This window comes from Triticum aestivum, chromosome 3B (assembly GCF_018294505.1).
Source record: "Triticum aestivum cultivar Chinese Spring chromosome 3B, IWGSC CS RefSeq v2.1, whole genome shotgun sequence".
Lineage (NCBI taxonomy): Eukaryota > Viridiplantae > Streptophyta > Magnoliopsida > Poales > Poaceae > Triticum > Triticum aestivum.
In genome coordinates this window covers 15,436,665-15,458,081 of record NC_057801.1, presented here as the reverse complement: position 1 = coordinate 15,458,081, position 21,417 = coordinate 15,436,665, and the positions used below count along the sequence as shown (strand labels likewise).

At 43.4% G+C, this 21,417-nt stretch overlaps 1 pseudogene; it reads left to right on the top strand.

Moving 5' to 3' along the window:
- Positions 1-1,787: 1,787 nt before the first annotated feature.
- Positions 1,788-21,038, top strand: LOC123064354 (putative receptor-like protein kinase At4g00960; annotated as a pseudogene).
- The last annotated feature ends 379 nt before the right edge of the window (positions 21,039-21,417 follow it).

Below are 21,417 nucleotides of genomic sequence, written 5' to 3'. Positions count from 1 at the left end.
GCGGGAGCATTGGTCGAAGGCATGAGAAACCCTAGCCACTGGGTGCCCTTGCGTAGGAGCAAAGGGTAAGAGCGAGTTAACCACGACGTATAGTTTTCTCTTGCTTTGACCGTGCTATGGAGCACGTGGATATTCTAGTACTTGAGTGAGTCTACTCTTAGTCTCCCACAAGGTCACAACATTACAATTTACAATTTCTCTTTCAACTAGCACAGATGAAACGTGGATACTATAGTAGTAATTGATTGATTCTACTCTTAGTCTCCCACAAGGTCACAACATTACAATTTACAATTTATCTTTCAGCTACCGTATGCTAGCTGTCGATGTCCGTGGATTTTTGGACTATTCAAGTCTCATGCGGCTAAGAAATACTCCCACAAAAACATTTTATTTTCACGGACACCATTAAAATATTTTATATTGTGGGATAGAGAGTGTAACAATTTCAAGTCACCGCTAAGAATAGTCCAATGTTATTTTTCCAGGAAGTACTTCAGACGTGTTCATCAATTGTTAAGATACAAGAACACTAAATGTAATACTCCCCCCGTTCCTAAATATTTGTTTTTCTAGAGATTTCAAATAGACTACCACATTCGGTTGTATACATACATACTTTTAGAGTGTAGATTCACTCATTTTGCTTCGTATGTAGTCACTTGTTGAAATCTCTAGAAAGACAAATATTTAGGAACGGAGGGAGTAGAAGAGATGAGAAAATTTTGATCAAATGACTAACAATATCGATTGAGAAATAATTATTTCAAGATTGACTGAACTATAGTCACTCTTCACAAACTATTATCCCCACAAGTAAAACTATACTTTACACACACAAAAAAAAACTATTATCCTTGCATGGCTTATGTTGCTTTCCCCATGAACTTTGATATTTTCTCTTTCAAACCATTCTAAAAGGCCTCATGAATGATGTGAAGTTTCACAGGACTATCTCTTCTAGCAATATTTAGGAGGCCTTTTACGGTACAATTTACTAGTACTGCCACCTCAAAAAAATAATTACTTGTACGGAGCCATGTCAACCGTCCGTTGCATGGATATTTTCTAGACAATTTATCGTTGCATCGGTTGATGTATGTGCCATACCATCTAGTGCAATTTGTTTTGAGGGTTTATGGTGGTTGCCAAAATAGTTGCTCACTTTTTTTTGCTTATTCTGGCAACTTAACCTATTTTTTATTATTTTAAAAGCCTGCTAAATCTTAATTAGTGGGCTCTAAAATAAATTTTAGGTTGGACTGCTAGAATGAACTGGATAGAGAGCAGCTTATTTTGACAGTCATCCATAGGCCCTAAAAGACTGACCCTTGATTCTTGGCCGATGGTCTGATTTTCGATAACAACGAAAGGATTTTAAGATACCTGATGTATAGGTGCTCTTTTTTTCATCTGTCCGGCCGGTTTGCCTTGACTGCAAAACACTACGCTTCTTTGGTCACAGAGTATCGATCAATCTGGACCACTGCATCCAATTCGGAAATAAATGTGAGCATCAGTATTTAAACCCTAATGGGCTGGGTACCACAGTCGGTCTAACCATCCAACCACAGGTTGGTTCGTTGGATGGGATATATTCACTCCTCCTTATAAGGTAAAAAGCCTCGCATTTATACCACGGGGAAACAATCACTTCCTCCTTGCACTGCACACTTGCCGATTTCCAAATACAACCCAAATACTCTCGTCCAGAACCCAGAGTTCACGGCGATTTCTCCTCTCCTCTCGCCGGTGGCGCGGATGCCCCGCATGGCTCACTCCCCGCTGTTACCGGCACTAGTGCTGGCGATCACCTCCGCGCTGGTTCCGTTCACAGCCGCTGACGCGCAGGCTATGCTGCTCAGCCAAGGGTGCAGCCTCTACAACGTCACGTCCACGGCCGCCTTCCTCTCGGCCCTTAACTCCACCTTTGCCGAACTCCGCGCTAACCTCTCCGCCGGCGGCGGCTTCGCCACCGTGTTTCAGCCGCGCATCGTAGCGCCGACGTTCGCGTTGGCGCAGTGCCGCCCATACGTCACCGGGAGAGACTGCGTCGCCTGCTTCGACGCCGCCGCGGCGCGCCGCGCGCGTCCACCCCGCCTGCGGCGCCGCCACCGGCGGGCGCGCCATCCTCGACGGCTGCATCGTAGGGTACGAGAGCTTGCCTTTCTTCAACGAAACCACGGGCCCTGGCAACAGGCAGATCTGCAACGGCTCCACCGTGGCCGGCGGCGCTTTCAACGGCGCGGTGCAGGCGCTGGTCAGCGACCTCGCGATCGCTGTGCCTCGCTTCCCGCGGCTCGTTGCGATGGCCGCGGGCGCCGGCGTGTACGCCATGGCGCAGTGTGTGGAGACGGTCGGGGCGGGCGGCTGCGCGCAGTGCCTGGAGGTAGCTTCGAGCAACATTGACCTGTGCCCGCCCAATTCCGACGGCCGCGCAGTGGACGTCGGGTGCTTCATGAGGTACTCTGATAAGCCCTTCTTCCCGGCTAATGAGACCGCAGACCTGGCGCCCTACTTGCGCTCTGGTGAGTTCCTCGTCTTTCACGCGTGACTTATTAGCACAGTACTCCCTCCTTCGTTTTCAGTCTGTGTATAACATTTGTTTGAAGTTAAAGTATTTTTATTTTAACCAAACTTATAGAAGAAATTATCAACATTTACAATACCAAATGAATATCTTTAGATTCATTATGGAATATAGTTTCATAATATGTATATTTAGTAGAATTGTACTTATTGATATTTTTTGACAAAAAACTGGTCAAAGTTTGTAAAATTTAACTCGACACAAATTTTATATGCGGAGTAAAAAGGAACGGGGGAGTATATACTATTTTTCCAAAATCACACAGTGATTGACCGTACGTAAGTAGGATTCAGTGTAGCACACTCCTAAATTACTCATTTTTTTTAAGAATCAGATCGATTAAAACTGTCAACGAAAATATAAAGCATCTCAGACATAATAAAAATGACCCCGATAAGTATCAAGCGTTCGGTATGAGGACATGGCAACTCTGAACGCTTTTAACTGCAAATTTAGTGACATGAGGATGACAACTTTAGTTGTTAAGCATGGCAATTTTCGTGCTTCGGTTTATTTTTTGCAAAAAATTGTCGTGCTTGCTCCTAACTTGCTATCCTCTCTTCAACTAAACTTGCCATGAAAAAAGTTCGGGTTGCCATGTGCACATATCAAACGTTCGACACTTATCATTTTGGAATAAAAATTATGGTACGACTATATTTGATGTAGACGTGAGATATTACCTCACATCTGTTGGAATATTAGGCAAGTTCATGATTAATTCCAGTAAATAATTCATGACTAGAAGAGATACTAGCATGCAATAATCTAGCAAACTAGAAGAACAGCAAGACATGCATAACAGCAGCAAGCACGTAACAATAACTGTAGAAACAGACATGAACAAAGGATGTTGGACGTACTGATCGTTAGCTATTATGGGTGCGACAGTGTTGATGACGATGTTGGCGACGATCTGCTGCTGACGGCGATGAATACGACGATGAGTAGCACCGCCCGACTTGGACGGAAGACGACCCGTGATGACGAATTTGAGCAGTCGCGCACAACGCTTCCCAAAAACCTAATTCGTCCTCTCCCGGTGCAGGATCGCAAAGACGAACGGTTCCGGAGACCTGCTCTCCCACGCGCCGATGCACGCCGGCGTTTGGGATGGAGTAGATTACGATGGCGGCGCAAGTTGTGAGATGAGGCAAAACCCTAGGTGTTTTTCGGTGTGTCTCTGGCCGCAGCCGGTAGCTGTATATATATTAGGACCAGAGGCGGTATTGTGTCGCGACCACAATCCCAAACCGACTTGGTTTCTAATTCGTATACTTACCGGACAAGAAATCAAAACTTGTCTGCCAAGACATAAAAAATAAAACGGCAAAAGGAAGCTGCGCTCCTGCAAGGAGACGGACCGGATTTCGGCGGACCATTCACGCGCATGTCGCATGTACGCACCGCCTCGGCCCGGCCCGGCCAGGCCAGGCGAGCGAGCGCACGCGTGTGGTTTTCCCTTTCTCTTCTCACACACCACTTAGAGTGGTGGAGAGAACCCACTATATAAAGAGGTCCAACTCTTCTTCAACTTCCAAGGTGGGACTAAACTTAGCACCACCACTTGCCATTTTACACATGGGCTTTGAGATTTCAGAAATTGCTATGGGCCTAGCCCATTAATTCTAACAACCCCCCACCAGATCTCAAATACCCATTTAGAGATTTGCCTTCTCTCACCACTTGTTTAATATACCAGTGTTTCAGCAGAGACTGTTAAGTTGAACTTCTGCCTAGAACTTTAAGCTACATCCATTCACAACTTGACAATGGACTATGCCTTGAATTGCTAGTTTTGTGTGAACAGGTTTCACTCAAAGTCTTAACCAGTACCTGACCGCCAGTAGGCTACCCCGCGGTTTGGAGCTTATACGTCATACTCCCTGGTCTCTTCGTGAGTTTACTAGAGATCACCCAAATCTCATAGACTGCGACGTTTACAGTCAGAACTCATATAGGTGTGTTCTTTCAAGACTGCTCTGTAGGACAGCATCTTTGCTAATTATAGCCAATAGAACCACATTAAGGCATGTTGCCGACCTGCCTTACAGATCTGAGCCTTACAGCTCTGAGAGTTTTGCATTTTCACTTGGAGACGATCATAAGTTATTACTCTCCTCAGTTAACCAATATCTTGTTTTTCCCAGATCCTAATTCACGGGATCTCCGATCACAAAGGTTGGTTACTACTATGGTGTAACATCTATGGGTCTCATACCCATCTTCCTCGATGCAATATCTATCACATTTCGTGATAGTCCCTTTGTAAAGGGATCTGCCAGGTTTTTGTCTGTTTGTATATACGTAACAGTTATTACTCCGGAGTTTCTCAACTTCCTGACAGACTTCAAACGTCTTTTCACGTGTCTTGATGACTTTGCATTATCTTTAGAATTGTTCACTTTAGCGATAACCGTTTGGTTATCACAATTCATAAGAATAGCCGGTACAAGTTTTTCAACAACCGGCAAGTCCATCAAGAGCTCACGCAGCCATTCTGCCTCAACAGTAGCTGTGTCCAAAGCAGTTAATTCTGCTTCCATAGTTGACCTCGTCAATATGGTTTGCTTGCAAGACCTCCATGACACTGCGCCACCACCATGAGTAAATACATACCCACTTGTTGCGTAAAGTACATCAACATCAGAGATCCAATTTGAATCACTATATCCTTCTAGCACAGCAGGATGCCCTGAATAAGTAATTCCGTAACTCATAGTACCTCTCAGATAGCGCAAGACCAAAGCAGTTAATTTCTAGTGCATGCCAATGATCATCACCCGGGTTGGACATGAACCTACTCAGTTTGCTCACAGCAAAAGAGATATCTGGTCTTGTAGCGCTAGCTAAGTACATGAGTGAACCGACAATTTGAGAGTATCTTAATTGATCTCTCGTTTCTTTCTTGTTCTTTCTGAGTGTCACACTGGGATCATAAGGTGTTGGAGAAGGCTTGCTATCCATAAAACCGAATCGGTTCAAGACCTTCTCAACATAGTGAGATTGCGTTAATGTAATCCCACTCTCATCCTTAATAAGTTTGATGTTTAGAATTACATCGGCTTCTCCCAGATCTTTCATGTCAAAACTTTTTGATAGAAAAGACTTGACCTCATTAATTGCATTAATGTTTGTACCAAAGATCAGTATGTCGTCCACATACAAACATAATATGACACTATTGCCCCCACCATGGCGATAGTAAACACACCTATCAGCCTCGTTAATGACAAATCCTGCAGAAGTCAAAGTTCTTTCAAACTTCTCATGCCATTGCTTAGGTGCCTGTTTCAGACCATACAAAGATTTTAACAACTTGCACACCTTTCTCTCTTCACCTTTTACCACAAACCCGTCAGGCTGATCCATATAGATCTCCTCTTCCAACTCTCCATTGAGAAAAGCTGTCTTTACATCCATTTGATGAATGATAAGACCATAAGAGGCAGCCAAGGAAAGTAACACTCGAATGGTGGTCATTCTAGCAACGGGTGAATAGGTGTCAAAGTAATCTTCGCCTTCTTTCTGAGTGTAGCCCTTGGCCACTAGCCGCGCCTTGTACTTATCAATAGTACCATCAGGCTTTAGCTTCTTTTTGAACACCCACTTACAGCCCACAGGTTTACAACCATATGGTCTATCAGTTAGTTCCCAAGTTCCATTAGAAAGAATTGAGTCCATCTCATTATGAACAGCTTCTTTCCAATCATCTACATCCGGAGATGCATATGCTTCTGCAATCATCTTGGGTGTGTCGTCTACAAGGTATACAATGAAATCATCACCAAAGGATTTTGCAATCCTTTGTCTCTTGTTCCTTCTAGGAACTTCATTGTTATCCTTCTCAAGGACTTCCTCATGTGATTGTTCGAAATATTCATCAGTTGTACTAGATTCAGGAATTATCTCAGAAGAAAATCTAGCAATGCTATGCATATCTTTCATAGGAAATATGTTCTCAAAAAATGTTGCATCACGAGATTCCATTATAGTATCAACATGCATATCAGGTACTTCAGATTTTACCACTAAAAACCTATAAGCAATGCTCCGTTGAGCATACCCTAGAAAGACACAATCCACTGTCTTTGGTCCAAGTTTGCGTTTCTTAGGAATAGGAATATTGACCTTTGCCAAACATCCCCAAGTGCGCAAATAAGAAAGTGATGGTTTTCTCCCAACCCACTCCTCATAAGGGGTTTTCTCTTTATTATTGTTGGGAACTCTATTCAGGACATGACATGAAGTCAATAGAGCCTCCCCCCACCATGCCTTAGATAAACCAGCAGTGTCTAACATGGCATTCACCAAGTCAGTCAATGTGCGGTTTTTCCTCTCGGCCACTCCATTTGATTGAGGTGAATAGGGAGGCGTCCTCTCATGAATAATACCATGTTCCTCACAAAATTCATCAAAAACTTTTGGAAAATACCCTCCACCACGATCGGACCTAAGACGCTTGATCTTTCTCTGTAGTTGATTTTCAACTTCAGCTTTATAGATTTTAAAGTAGTCTAATGCTTCATCTTTAGTTTGCAACAAATAAACATAGCAAAATCTAGTCGCATCATCAATCAAAGTCATGAAATATCTCTTTCCACCTTTTGTCAACACACCATTCATCTCACAAAGATCAGAATGTATGAGTTCTAGAGGCGCCAAGTTTCTCTCCTCGGCAGCCTTATGAGGCTTTCGAGGTTGCTTAGATTGCACACAACTATGGCACTTAGAACCTTTGGCAACTGTGAAGTTCGGAATTAAACTCATGCTGGATAGCCGAGACATTAAACCAAAATTAATATGACATAAACGAGAGTGCCAAATACTTGCATCATCATTAACACTAGCACAAATTTGGTTTATTGACTTATTGCAAAAATCTGAAAGAGAAAAGCGGAACAAGCCTCCGCACTCATAGCCTTTTCCTATAAAATTTCCAAATCTTGACATGATTACTTTATTGGACTCTAAAACTACCTTAAATCCATCTCGACATAGAAGGGAGCCGCTAACTAGATTCTTGTTCATAGTAGGGACATGCTGCATGTTCCTTAGTTGCACGATCTTTCCCGAAGTAAACTTCAGATCCACCGTGCCAATGCCATGAACAGAAGCATGTGACCCATTCCCCATTAGGACGGAAGAATCCCTTGCGACCTGATAAGAAGTAAACAGGGAGATGTCAGCACACACATGAACGTTAGCACCCGAATCAATCCACCACGAAGATGATTGAAATACTGAAAGCACAATAGGTAAATTACCATACCCATCAATATTGCTAGCGGTCACCATGTTGACAGTCTTGGAGCTTGTTTTTCCTCTGCGGTCTGCACGTTCAGGGCATTCCTTGGAAAAGTGTCCAGGCTTCCCACAGGCGTAGCACTCTAGCTCAGCCTTGTTGAACTTCTTCTTCTTGAAGGTAGTAGTCTTGGTAGGCTTGTTGACAACAGGTTTGTTCTTCCCTTTGTTCTTGCTCTGTGGGTACCTCTGCACCATGTTAGCAGTAGGCTGAACCTCACCTCCTTTTTCAGTGGTATCTTTAGCCCGAGCTTTTTCTTCAACATCAAGAGATGCAATCAGATTTTCAACTGATATCTCCTGTCTCTTATGCTTCAGAGTTGTGGCGAAATTCCTCCATGAAGGAGGCAACTTTGCAATCATGCACCCAGCCACGAATTTGTCGGGTAGAACACATTTAAGGAGTTCAAGTTCCTTCACAATGCACTGTATCTCATGAGCTTGCTCAACCACAGAACGGTTATTCACCATCTTGTAGTCATGAAAACTCTCCATGATGTACAGTTCACTGCCTGCATCTGTTGCACCGAATTTTGCATTCAGTGCATCCCACAGAATTTTTCCGTCGTTTATGTGCATGTACACATCACACAGATGGTCAGCAAGAACACTCAGAATGCATCCCACAAACATAGTATTGGCTTCCTGGAATTTTCTCCGATCTTCGTCGGTCATTTCCTCTGGAGCACCAACACTAGCCTGGAAAACTTTCAGAGTAGTAAGCCAGAGTGTGGTCTTCACCTGCCACCTCTTAAAGTGCACACCGGTAAACTTATCCGGCCTCAGTGCATCAGCGAATCCAGCCATAGTTAACTCAGGAAATTGCCTACAATTAGGTTTTTGGATTGTTGGAATATTAGGCAAGTTCATGATTAATTCCAGTAAATAATTCATGACTAGAAGAGATACTAGCATGCAATAATCTAGCAAACTAGAAGAACAGCAAGACATGCATAACAGCAGCAAGCACGTAACAATAACTGTAGAAACAGACATGAACAAAGGATGTTGGACGTACTGATCGTTAGCTATTATGGGTGCGACAGTGTTGATGACGATGTTGGCGACGATCTGCTGCTGACGACGATGAGTAGCACCGCCCGACTTGGACGGAAGACGACCCGTGATGACGAATTTGAGCAGTCGCGCACAGAACCTAATTCGTCCTCTCCCGGTGCAGGATCGCAAAGACGAACGGTTCCGGAGACCTGCTCTCCCACGCGCCGATGCACGCCGGCGTTTGGGATGGAGTAGATTATGATGGCGGCGCAAGTTGTGAGATGAGGCAAAACCCTAGGTGTTTTTCGGTGTGTCTCTGGCCGCAGCCGGTAGCTGTATATATTTAGGACCAGAGGCGGTATTGTGTCGCGACCACAATCCCAAACCGACTTGGTTTCTAATTCGTATACTTACCGGACAAGAAACCAAAACTTGTCTGCCAAGACATAAAATGTACGCCCCGCCCCCCGCCCCGCCCGCCCCGGCGAGGCGAGGCGAGGCGAGCGAGCGAGCGCGCGCGTGTGGTTTTCCTTTTCTCTTCTCACACACCACTTAGAGTGGTGGAGAGAACCCACTATATAAAGAGGTCCAACTCTTCTTCAACTTTCAAGGTGGGACTAAACTTAGCACCACCACTTGCCATTTTACACATGGGCTTTGAGATTTCAGAAATTGCTATGGGCCTAGCCCATTAATTCTAACAACATCCATATGCAATTAGTTGCACACATGGTTGTGTGGGTGTAACTGCACATTCATCTTACACACGCAACTAGAGTTGCACACCTATCAGCCAAACACAATTGTACGTTGCCGCCGACATGAAACTATAGTTGTACAAACTTTTGTCTATGTTCCAGTAAAATTATACATCGGTTTCCCACGCCGAACTTTGGATACACCGCCACCAACCCAGTGCAACAAAGCGTCTGCCACCTATGTGCAACTACAATAGCACACACAATTGCGCACTTGCACTTCCTTCACCTGCGCAACTGCAAGTTGCATGCCACCAACCTACCAAAACTGCACGTCCATCAGGGCATCTCCAGCCGTTCGGCCCCCCAGGGCGCCTAAATAGAGCGGCCTGGGGGCGTGCCGGCGCTAGTTCGGCCCCTGGGGGCGACTTAGCTCCCAGTCACGCCCCCACGCGCCGGCCCCAGGATGCGGGAAATTCAAACTTGGTCATTCCCGCTCTCAAAAGACGCCGCAAATCCGGCGATCGGACGTAGTCTGGCGTTACAAAAAATAGAGGGCCGCCGTGCGCAACGATTCACTCGGCTTGGTCGGCTCCAGGCGTTGGCGGAGTCGGCGTGCGCGGGCTCGTCGGTGTCGGACCTGCTTCGTCGCAGGGCTGCGTCGGCGCGGCTTCGGCACTGCTGGGCGGTGATGTAGAGGCGCCGTTCGGGCTTGGCGTCCGTGTGGTCGTGGGCGTCATCGGCGTTGCCGTCGGCAGCTCGTTCAGGATGAGGTCGCGCTGCACCAAGTACCACGCCTTGAGCTTCTCGTCGTTGCTCTGGAGCATGTCTGCCCCGCTCAACAGGAAAGCCATGTCGGTGTTCCTCTTCTTCGCGGCGACGTTCGTCCGGAGCAGGTCGGGCTTGATGGCGTTGTTCTTCATTAGCGACGACCACCGCGCCTCGGTCTTCTCTTCGCGTAGGACGGCCCGGGCCTGGGCGTCGGCGAGGCAATGCTCGATGGACTCCTGCACTCGCGTGGTTGCCGCGTCGGCGCTTTCCCCCTTCTTTGCCAACTTGTGGCCGTCCGGCCGTCCCTCTGACGCGCCCGGAGTCGTCGCGTCTGGCTTGTATGTCTCCTTGGCCTTGTCGAGGGTACGCCGGACTTCCGCCCACTTCTCGCACTTGTCAATGCGCTTGTAGACGTGGAGGTGCTTGAAGTCGGCGTCTTGGTTGTCGCCCCGATACATGGCGAACATACGCAGCAGCTGCGCGGAGAGACAAACAGTTGGCGTGCGGCGGGCGTAGGGGACGAAGATAAGCGGGCGAACGGCGTGCGTACCTGATCCTCAATGCTGGCGCCGCTCTCCGGGCGAGCCGCGACCTCCTCGACGATTCCATGCCATTTGTTGCACGCCAACTGGATACGCCCCAATGGTTCGCCATCGCCTTGGAGCCGCGCTGCATGTAGACGCCTTTGAAGTCCTTGGCCTTGATGCGGTCCCAGTACGTGTCCAAGCTCTGGTTCACGCCGGTGGTCGGGTCGAGGCAGACGACTTTCCATGCTTCGGCGAGGCATTCCTCCTCCTTGGACGTCCACTTGAAGGCGAGCGAGCGGGAGAGATGCGAGGGAAAAGCGTCAAGAAACGGCGGGAAAAGACCCTCGGGTCGCTTCCAGGGCGGGCACACGCGCCTTTTTCGCTTGCACCGGCTCCCCAAGCTCCCCCCAGGGCGCCGGGTTCGGCCTGGGTCCGCCGGCACCAGTTTTGGCCCGAGCCGGCGAAAAACGGGCTTCTGGGGGCGCGACTGGGGCCTTTTTTTGGCGCCGGTGCGGCAAAATCGCCTGGGGAGGGCCTGTTGGGGGCGCGGCTGGAGATGCCCTCACCCGCAGGTAACTGCAGTCTCCGCCCCCCCTCCACACAACTAAAATAGCATAATCGTTGGCCACACATAACTGCACATCCTCCGTCTCCCGCGCAAGCACAACTATAGTTCCACGGCCAAGCACAATTGTAAATCCGCCGCTTGGGCACAATTACAGTTGCATTTCCACCGCCAGCCCATAACTATAGTTTATCATCCCTCGTTTGCCGCATGTGACAAAATAACAGAGAAAGAAGATAAAAGAAAAGGAAAATGGAAATGGAAAAAGGAAAGCGAAAATAGAAAATATCCTATGTTGATGCTAGTAGATTCAGAAATAGTTCAGTTGAGATCACACCGATATTATGCATGAACTAAATGTTAACTAGCTTGTCTATAATATATTTGGTTTCTTTTGTTTTTTCTGTTTGATTGATTTACGATCCTGATTGCTTTGATGTGAATATTTGGTATGCTAATGTGTAAGTCCGAAAATAGGCTACCAACTGGTTGAGTACCAAATTTTCTTGCTAATATCTAAAAAGTTTTAATAGGGTTGATAACTTTTGGTTTTGTCAAATGTTGTCGTGCAAAATATTGGTATCAAACTAAAGAACTTCTAAACTTTTTTGGTATTTATTTTTTATGCGCCACTGCAATTACACGCCCACCAGGCCGCACATAACTATAGATACCCCCCCCCCCCAAACCGCTCGTAACTACAATTGCATGTTGCACACCTGTCTGCAATGATAACACCCCTCACCAGTTGCGTGCAACCGTAGTTGCATGTCCTTAGGGTGCACTTAACAGTAGTCGCATTACAGCTGATCATGTGCCATTGTGGTTGCACGCCTCTAACTACAGTTGCACACCCACTAGCTGCATGTAGTTGCAACTGTAGTAGCACCGGCCATGCGTAACTACTCTTGCATGCCCGCCAGGTGCGCTTAACTATAGTTGCATGCCAATTGACTACGCGCAACTGCAGTTGCACATCCGTACACTGATGGGCAACCATAGTTGTATGCCCACCAAAAACATGCAGCTGTATTTACATATTTTCTTAGAACTAGTATTTACTAATGAATGCAATTCCAAGTAAAATCGTACATTGTTGTGGACCAAATTGGCTTAAAAACCTGACGCCCTTCATGTAAACGTCTCTAAAATTCTAGCCCAAATCTTATGACGTTCAAGCAATCCACTAGTCGAGCGGTATGTGTGTTGAACGCCTTCAAGATAGAATCACCACTTGCATGCCGATTTGGCTGGTCATCCAATCAGTATTAGACAACGTGTTATAAACCCCCTCCAAGCAGCATCTTTGAACCAACACCTTAGTGCGGACATCACCGCTTCCTAATCCAGATAGAATACTTGATCATGGGGTTTTCCCACAATTCTAAATATCCCATGAAATTTCCACTACCATGCCACTATAGAGGTTGGGGAGCCTCCACGCGAAATTATGCTCAGTCTGTGAAATCCTCTAATAATCCCGCTAAATGGTGCCAAATTTAGCAAGAACCTACATAAATTATCTCCCGATCGAAACAATTGTTTGATATAGTGGTTGCTATAGCTTCTGAGGGAAGCCATCACAAAATTGTTTCTCCTGCTTAAAAGTTTTGTTTTGTTACATGGAGAGAATACAACCGCCTTGTGAGCTACCGTAGTCACTTCCCACCACTCTACCATTCCTGTTCACACAGAACTAGCCATCCAGAGAAGAAAGTACTGAAGGGAAGGCATCATCGCAACGCTTACGATCACTGTCGCGCTGTTGTTTCATCGGTAGTTGACATGCGCACCACAGGAGGGTCTGGCAACTACTGCCACTAGATGTGCCGGCCAGATGCCAGTCGTGGAAGGATCCCACATGGACCATCAATTGACCATATCCGACGTCGTCGGTGTTTGCCAATAGAAGTGAGGGAGAGGAGCGCCATGCCTCACATATCCTCCCCACAAGATCGATCCAACACATGGTGCATCACAACATATCTCATGAACCTGTTGTGCTACACTAGTCACTGGATCTGATCTACAAATAGAGGTGCTTGCCTGTGCGCCTAGTCACCATGCCAAAAAGATGACCACCGCCAATCGTAACATCTGACATCCACCTACTATGTGAAGAAGATACGGAACACCAGCAACACTGTCAGTGTGGGTTCCGCCGCGATGAAGGCCTGCTACATAGTGCTTGGTGAAGTTTTTTGTTTTTTGTTTTATTGCACCATGTGTGCCAATCTTTGGTGGTGTTATGACTAGCATAGCTTTTTTGGGTGATTAATTATTCCTTATATGATTTCACAACGAAGTCTACATGGCATCTATGTAGCGAATTGTCAAAATCAAGGCAAAACAACCAAATGACTAGTCATAGTCAACCAGTCAAATTGGGAGAAGAATAATAGAAGACCAAGTCAAGAGTATCATGTGCACCAAGAGGATCATGGACCTTCGTACGTGGAGCTCTCACCCTCAACGCCACCAACTTATCTAAAATGATTTGAGTGTCTATTGCAAATGGAGCTCAATGTTTCAATCCTTATTATGGACCAACCTTCACCAATTCAACCATTCATGTTCTCCTAGAGAAGTCCCACATTAAAAGGAACTTGTACCGAATAGGCCTCCGCTGAGGGTGCACGAGGTAACATGTTAAGGAACACATTTCAAGTGGGCCACATAAAAATAACCGCCATGAAGGAACACACAAGCACTTGGAAGAGAATGTGATGATTTTGGAATAGCATGTACGCAAAAGCATGGTCTTGAGAACTCACACTTGACAAGAACATTCTGAGGTAGTTTGCCAAAATATTCTGAGTGAGATGAAAACGACATGTACTGCCATGACGAACACCATCAACACCACACGAGGTGAGCAATGTTGAAACCCCATCAAGATGGAAATTCAATAACCTTCTTAAACATATTCTAGCATGCTACTTTGATGTAGTATGATAGAGACTAGAACCCTCTACTTATTTGACAAACACACACTACCATCCACGTCTTCGAGGGTGTTGCCTGACGGGCATGTGCGAAATTTCCCCGCTCAAAATTTCCTCGAGAAGTTTTCAGAAGACCTGGAGGAAAATCATCAGTGCCTCAAGCACAATGTAATTAATACCTTCATGCTAGCCCTGCGTTAGGCAAAAGTAAACCTAGCCATCAACCGCAATTTACCAAGATCCATGAACCATCGAACAACTATATCACATGGTGGAAGAGTATGCCCAAGACAAGACAACAATATCACCAAAGATTATGCGGAATCGCAAAAACTTGATGTTCTTTGAAGTGGAAATACCGACGAACTCCCCTAAAAAATCAGGGCCAGAGCCGCTCGTACCTATCTGACCTATCCTACATACCTCACCAAAGGTAGTCTTGGTCATTTGTCAAGTATCCTTAGCCTATATAAATTCACCCATGGACATGACATGTAACCATTAATTTTGACTTATGAATTCAAGGGGAGAGGCACCCCCTCCAAGGATCCTAGCAAGTCTTAAGGTTGGCTATAATGATTCGAGGGACTGAGTAAGGCTCATATTGACATGGGAAGGCGGAATTCGAGGTGCCCTTGTGTTAAGTAACCCAAGAAACTTTGGAGGGAGCTTCGAGGTGGCCTTGCTTTGTACTTGATCCAGTCATAGAGCACTTCACTCATTGTCTCTCTTGACATATAGCAGTTGGCCATAGTCCATGAGTCAGCTAAAATTATTTAAAAAATCGATGATTGAACATACAATGACCTTCACATAAGCCCCCCTTACACACTCCACAGTATTACATCACAGCCATGGCCCCTCCTAAGCCCTTGTTACCTCGATGATGAAAACAAATTTATTGGACAATTCCCAAAGTTTGACTGTTGCAGTATATGCTTTTGTTGTAGGGTATTTCAACCAAGTGAAAAATCATATATATTAAACATTTTATGTATCAATTGGATGGGTTAGGTGTAGATGTTTTCATAGACAGGGTGTGTAGAAGCAGTATAATTTGGACTTCACATAGAATTACTTATGTAGTACTTGAGGGAATAATGTTAAAACTTAACTTTAGTACTTTGGATCATATTTTTGTACATTTGGAACACAGTGTTTGAGATGAGTTTGAATTTTAACATTCTCTATTCTGTCACGAAGGTAAGCATGTTTATTTGCTCTAGGGAACGTGTTTGCTTGAACTTTGATGTCAATTGGATTGTTATAGTAAGTCATACAAAAACCCAAGTCAATGAAATTTTTATGTTTCTAACTAATGTTCATCTTTATTTCAGAGATCACAATTCATGATTTGTTACAGGAAAATCAACAGAGAAGGGAGCCATTGTAGGAGGGATTCTGGGAGGTGTAGCCTTCCTCTTGCTTCTAGGGTTATTAGCTTTGTTATGGATTTGGCAGTCTAAGAAGCTACAGAAACCTTGGAGAGGTAAATGTCACGAAGTACCCCCACTTTCTAGAAGTTAAAGCTCTTGACTTCATGTCTGTTTTTTTAATGTGAGCTTATTAACATGGTCCAAGTTGATGTCATTAACTAGATAAAACAGATATTCTTAATTTTGAGCAAGTAATTTTTATGCCTCATGTTCAAAAAAGTTGCTTCCATCACGGTCAAAAAAAAGTTGCTTCCATCACGGTCAAAAAAAAGTTGCTTCCATTTAGTCATCTTGAGGGTATGAAGTGATTATGTAAGTTCCATCTAGTGAGATGCCTCAATAGAACATTTCTATGCCATGCCACTATTGTCCCGTGTTTCCAGGATGATGATGGCATAAAGTTCTATCATTTTACTACTCGACAGAGAGGCTCCTGATTCATCCATTGGGTAGGACTCCCAAATGATTAAACAAGAGAGCGATATGTTAGTTTTTTTAACATATGTAACTACATTATTGTGGTTGTTAACATTATTGCAAATGATCATCAGTTGTTTATTGATGCTATCATGAATCGCACAGTATCCATTGTTATTGGATCACTATCCTATTTCTCCATAGTAGCTAGACTATCATTAATTATTAAGTTATATATGTAAACAATCTCTGTTGGTAACTCACAATTTTATAGAAGTTGTTGAAAATAAAGTGAATTTAGGAAGTTGCCATCATATATTACATGCTTTCATGAGTCATGGACGCCATACAATTTCCACCCTAAAGTAACATAATGTCAAGAGAAGCAAAATGATTCGAGTGATCATGCACTCTCACAGAACAACAAATTTGAAATTATGTTTTCAAATATAAAAGAAACATGTAAATGTTTGAAATTTTCTGAAAAGTGACAATTTTTCCACATGGACAAAGTGAAATTCAGATATATATAAAAAGGGCATTTACATTGTACATGTGTGTGCATGCGCGAGCGCGCGCGCGCGCGTGTGTGTGTGACTATATATGCCTTTGGGCACACCTTTGGATTATCCCATAATTTGTAGTTATATTGCGGACCTTTGATTCTTTTTATAGTTATGTGTTTTATTCTCCTTTTCTATTATTTTTTAGGGATGCTCCTTTTGTATTCAACGTGTCTTGATTTTTCTATTATTTATGTAGCACTATGCAAAAGATATCAAGTGTAGGTAGGTAGGGAAAGGTTGTATTTGTCCATTTGTCCACGACAACTAGGTTACTCTGAAATTCAAGGATTCACCTATTTACACAAGGGCATATATAATATACTAATCGTATAGCATTTTGCAATGAAAAATTTGCATTTGTTTTGTATTTGCGAGTGAAATTAGTTCCATTTAAAAGGACTGCCCTATTTTTGCATATTAAATTGTTTTGAAGTTAGATGGAAAAGACAATAAATTAATTTCTATTTGATTTTGTGTTTCCGCAACTGACTGTATGTTCTTTTAGGTGATATACTTGGAGCAACAGAACTGCAAGGTCCAACAAATTTTTACTATCGCGATCTTAAGGCTGCAACCAATAATTTCAGTGAGAAAAGTAAAATTGGAGAAGGAGGTTTTGGAGATGTCTTTAAGGTCTGGTGATCTTCAAATATTTAATCCACTATGAAGATTTGCAGGCAAAAGGCAATTGTACATAATGGGAAATTAGAATAAGAACATCATGTTACCAAGTTTCTTTTTCATGGAAATTTATTAGATCATTACAAAACGTGTTTTTAATGTCCTTCTCTAACAGGGTTTGTTGAAAAATGGAAAAATTGTTGCAGTAAAAAGGTTGTCAGTAATGCAAACTAGCAGGGCCAAAGAAGATTTTGAAAGTGAGGTGAAGCTAATTAGCAATGTTCAACATCGAAATCTTGTCCGGCTTCTTGGTTGTTCTCGCAAGGGTTCCGAATGCCTCCTTGTTTATGAATATATGGCCAATAGTAGTCTTGACAAGTTACTATTCGGTATGCTTTCTTGATCCTTTCTCTGTCATCTACTTGACTTATTTTTCCACTCGTTGGACACATGGGTGGACCTGGAGTGGACGTATGGGCCATGTACCACCCTAAGTTTTCCTAAGCATTCTATATATCATGCCAAAAAATGTTAGGAAAAACCCATCATGACCCAAATTAATATGAAAATAATTATTGGTCCACCTCTAGCGCAAAATTGTGGCTATGCCAAGTTGAACATGTGAGAAAACATCTTATATGGATTAGGTATATAATATTCCCCATTTGATTGCTCTAGAAGGTCTCATTAATCTAAACCGAATCCTATAGTCACACCTCTATTGCTAGACTGAAATTAGTCTCATGGTAGTTTTGTTCTTTACAAGGCAATTACATCTACAATCTTGCAAACTAAGTTGATTAGCTTAGGATAGTGCTGACTCGCACATCTAAGTGATGGTTTGACATGTACACTTCCTCGCATAATAGGTGAGAGACGTGGAACACTTAACTGGAAGCAGCGATTTAACATCATGGTTGGCATGGCCCGTGGCCTTGCATATCTTCATCAAGAGTTCCATGTGTGCATCATACACCGTGACATAAAATCTAGCAATGTTCTTCTTGATGATGACTTCCAGCCTAAGATTGCTGATTTTGGTTTGGCAAGGCTCCTACCAGATGATCATAGTCATGTCAGCACTAGATTTGCAGGCACATTGTAAGTTTGCACATGCAAATAATACATTGGGCACATTGCTTATTTTCTAATTATATTTTACTATTGAATAGGGGGTACACTGCTCCCGAGTATGCAATCCAAGGCCAGCTAACGGAGAAGGTTGACACATACAGCTTTGGTATAGTTATTTTGGAAATAATAAGTGGTCGGAAAATCAATGATACAAGGCTTGAGCCTGAAGCACAGTACCTACTTGAATCGGTATCCATCTTTCTTCTCAAAAACCTCTCTTGGTTCCATATATTGCCACATATGGCTTGCATATTTTACATAACCACTTCACACATCTTTGATTCATTCTTATGCGTATATTTCTTTATACTTGCACTTCCTAATTTGGTGATACGAAATTATGAATGCCCTGGCTGGTTTTCACTATATGATTGGAGATTTAACAAGCAATTGACAAAATTCTTGCTAAGTAAGCATCGGCTTGTGTATATGTTGCCCCAGAACCAGTCTTCACCAAGGTTAACTTCAACAGTTATTTTTTAAGAACATGTTTTTAATAGTATTTTTGTTAAATGACACTTTAGTAACTCATAGGCCCTGTTTGTTTTAGCTTTGGTATGATTCGAATCACCTAAGGATTCACTTTGGTAGCAAAGCGGATTCACAAATATATAATATCCTGTTTGTTTCAGCTTTGATTGGATTCAAATGACTTGTAGATTCACTTTAGTGGTGAAGCTGATTCTGCGAAGCTTCACCATCGAAGTACACTTTGAGGAGCTACAACAAATTGGACTAAAAATTGCCTGAATCCAGATTCAACTTCACTGGCAAAGCTGATTCGAAATGGCTATTTGTTTCAGATTCCAGATCCAGCTTCACTAATAAAACTGGCTTCACTGGCAAAGTTGATTCACAATAGTTGTTTGTTCTAGATCATAGATTCAGCTTCACTGGCAAAGCTGGATCTGTTTCCTAAAGCTCAAATAAACAGGGCCATAATATCGCATCAAGTGTTTGAAGTACAACAAACTTATATTCGGCTTCTGCATGACTATGATGCGCGCATGCACCCACACCATAGTTATACATCGGCAAAGATGCAAAGTCTATTAAGACAAGAGGTTACCTAAGGGGAAGTTTGCATGAGACCACTCCGGAGACTATGCCGCCATCTATGCTGAGTAAAAAAAATCCTCGGTTAGCCGCTCCAGTCACTTACACACCATCAAATATTGTAGTTGGTGCTCATGTCGTTGAAGAGTAGACCACATAAAGAGCCACCGTGAAACCATTTCATTTCTACATAGATAACTCACAGAGGAGAGGAGTTTTACCATTGAAACCATTTCATTTCTACATAGTCAAAATACCATTCCACCCTTATGCATCACTAAGCTTTCGATCTATCCATGTAGTGCTGGGAACACTATGTTGTGGATACATGTTAGCTAGACAAAGCTTGGATGACTAATCATGTAGTGCACGCAAACTTGCGTTGGAAGAAGAGGTGTGTTTTATTGGCTTCTTTCATGATTGCAACAACAGTGCTTACTACCAGGCGAGTTACCGTGAGCGTGGTTCTCCTATATAAGGATCACACCCCCATGCATGGACCACAAAATTAATTAATTTCAGTGGTACCTTCGACTTCTGAATCCTTTTATCTTTACGACTGGTGAGTGTGAGTGAATGAGTGTGTGGTATATAGAGTCAACCGAGAATCTACCATTCTAATGGAGATTTCAGCGGAAAATCCCATGGCCTTGCGACAATTAGACTAATGACAACCTCCCCAAGAGGCACGAACCAACTAGATCTCATTTGAATAACACATTAGGCTGAGATATATTCAATACTTGTGCAAGAGTATTGTTTTTTGGCTAGGTGGCATTGTCCAACCACTTATTCTAGAAAAATGAAATTTGTGAACGATCTGAAGTGAATGAAGTGTTCTGTCACAGCCCTCATACAACCCAAAAATAAGAGTCCCCAAATTTTCAATAGGCCAAAGACAGGGCTATCTAGCCAATATACTTACTATGCATGAATCTTTCCCAAGCATCATTCCTCGGTAAGAAGCTTAAATAGGCAGGCTTTAATAGTTGATGAAGATGTGATCATTTTGTATTTATTGTACTGAGCTTTCTTTACGTACAAACAATTCATGTTATTTTAAGACATACACCTGATTATGCCTGTTCTCGGTACAGGCATGGAAGCTATATGAAAATGAGAACGTGATTAAGTTGGTGGATGAATTGTTAGACCATGACGAATATATGCTAGAAGAGGTAAAAAGAATAATAGAGATAGCGCTTCTTTGCACTCAATCAGCCCCTGCTTCAAGGCCAACGATGTCAGAGGTAGTTATGTTGTTGTTATCAAGAAATTCTCCTGAGATACAACCCGCAAGGCCCACCTTTATTGATTCAGCAAGTAGAGTGCAAGATGAAACATCTGTGTCCAGTTCATCCTCTGCATCCAAGGCCACTGTCTCGATGTCACAGTTATCAGCCAGGTAAATGGCTTTGTATTGTATATGACTGCACTTTTCTTGTGTGATAGTGAATAATTTGTAACTAAATTATGTATCTATATTTTATATATCAACGAGTGGATGCTTACTTACCAGTATATATGCGAGCAATGTAAATTGTTTGAGATTCCTTGTTTGTTCATGCAACGATATGATTCCCATGCGATGTGCTTCTAGCATGTTGCACGCCCATATGAGACCATTCTTTGTGTCACATGTTGTATATGCTTTCATCTACACTTTACCAATGAAGAATTCACCTTTATGATAAGGCATTCTAGCTCGTATGTTTTTGAATTTGATTTCCGAGTTTTGAGTTGCAATTTCTATAGAGAAACAACCATATAATCCCTAGTAGTGCTAAC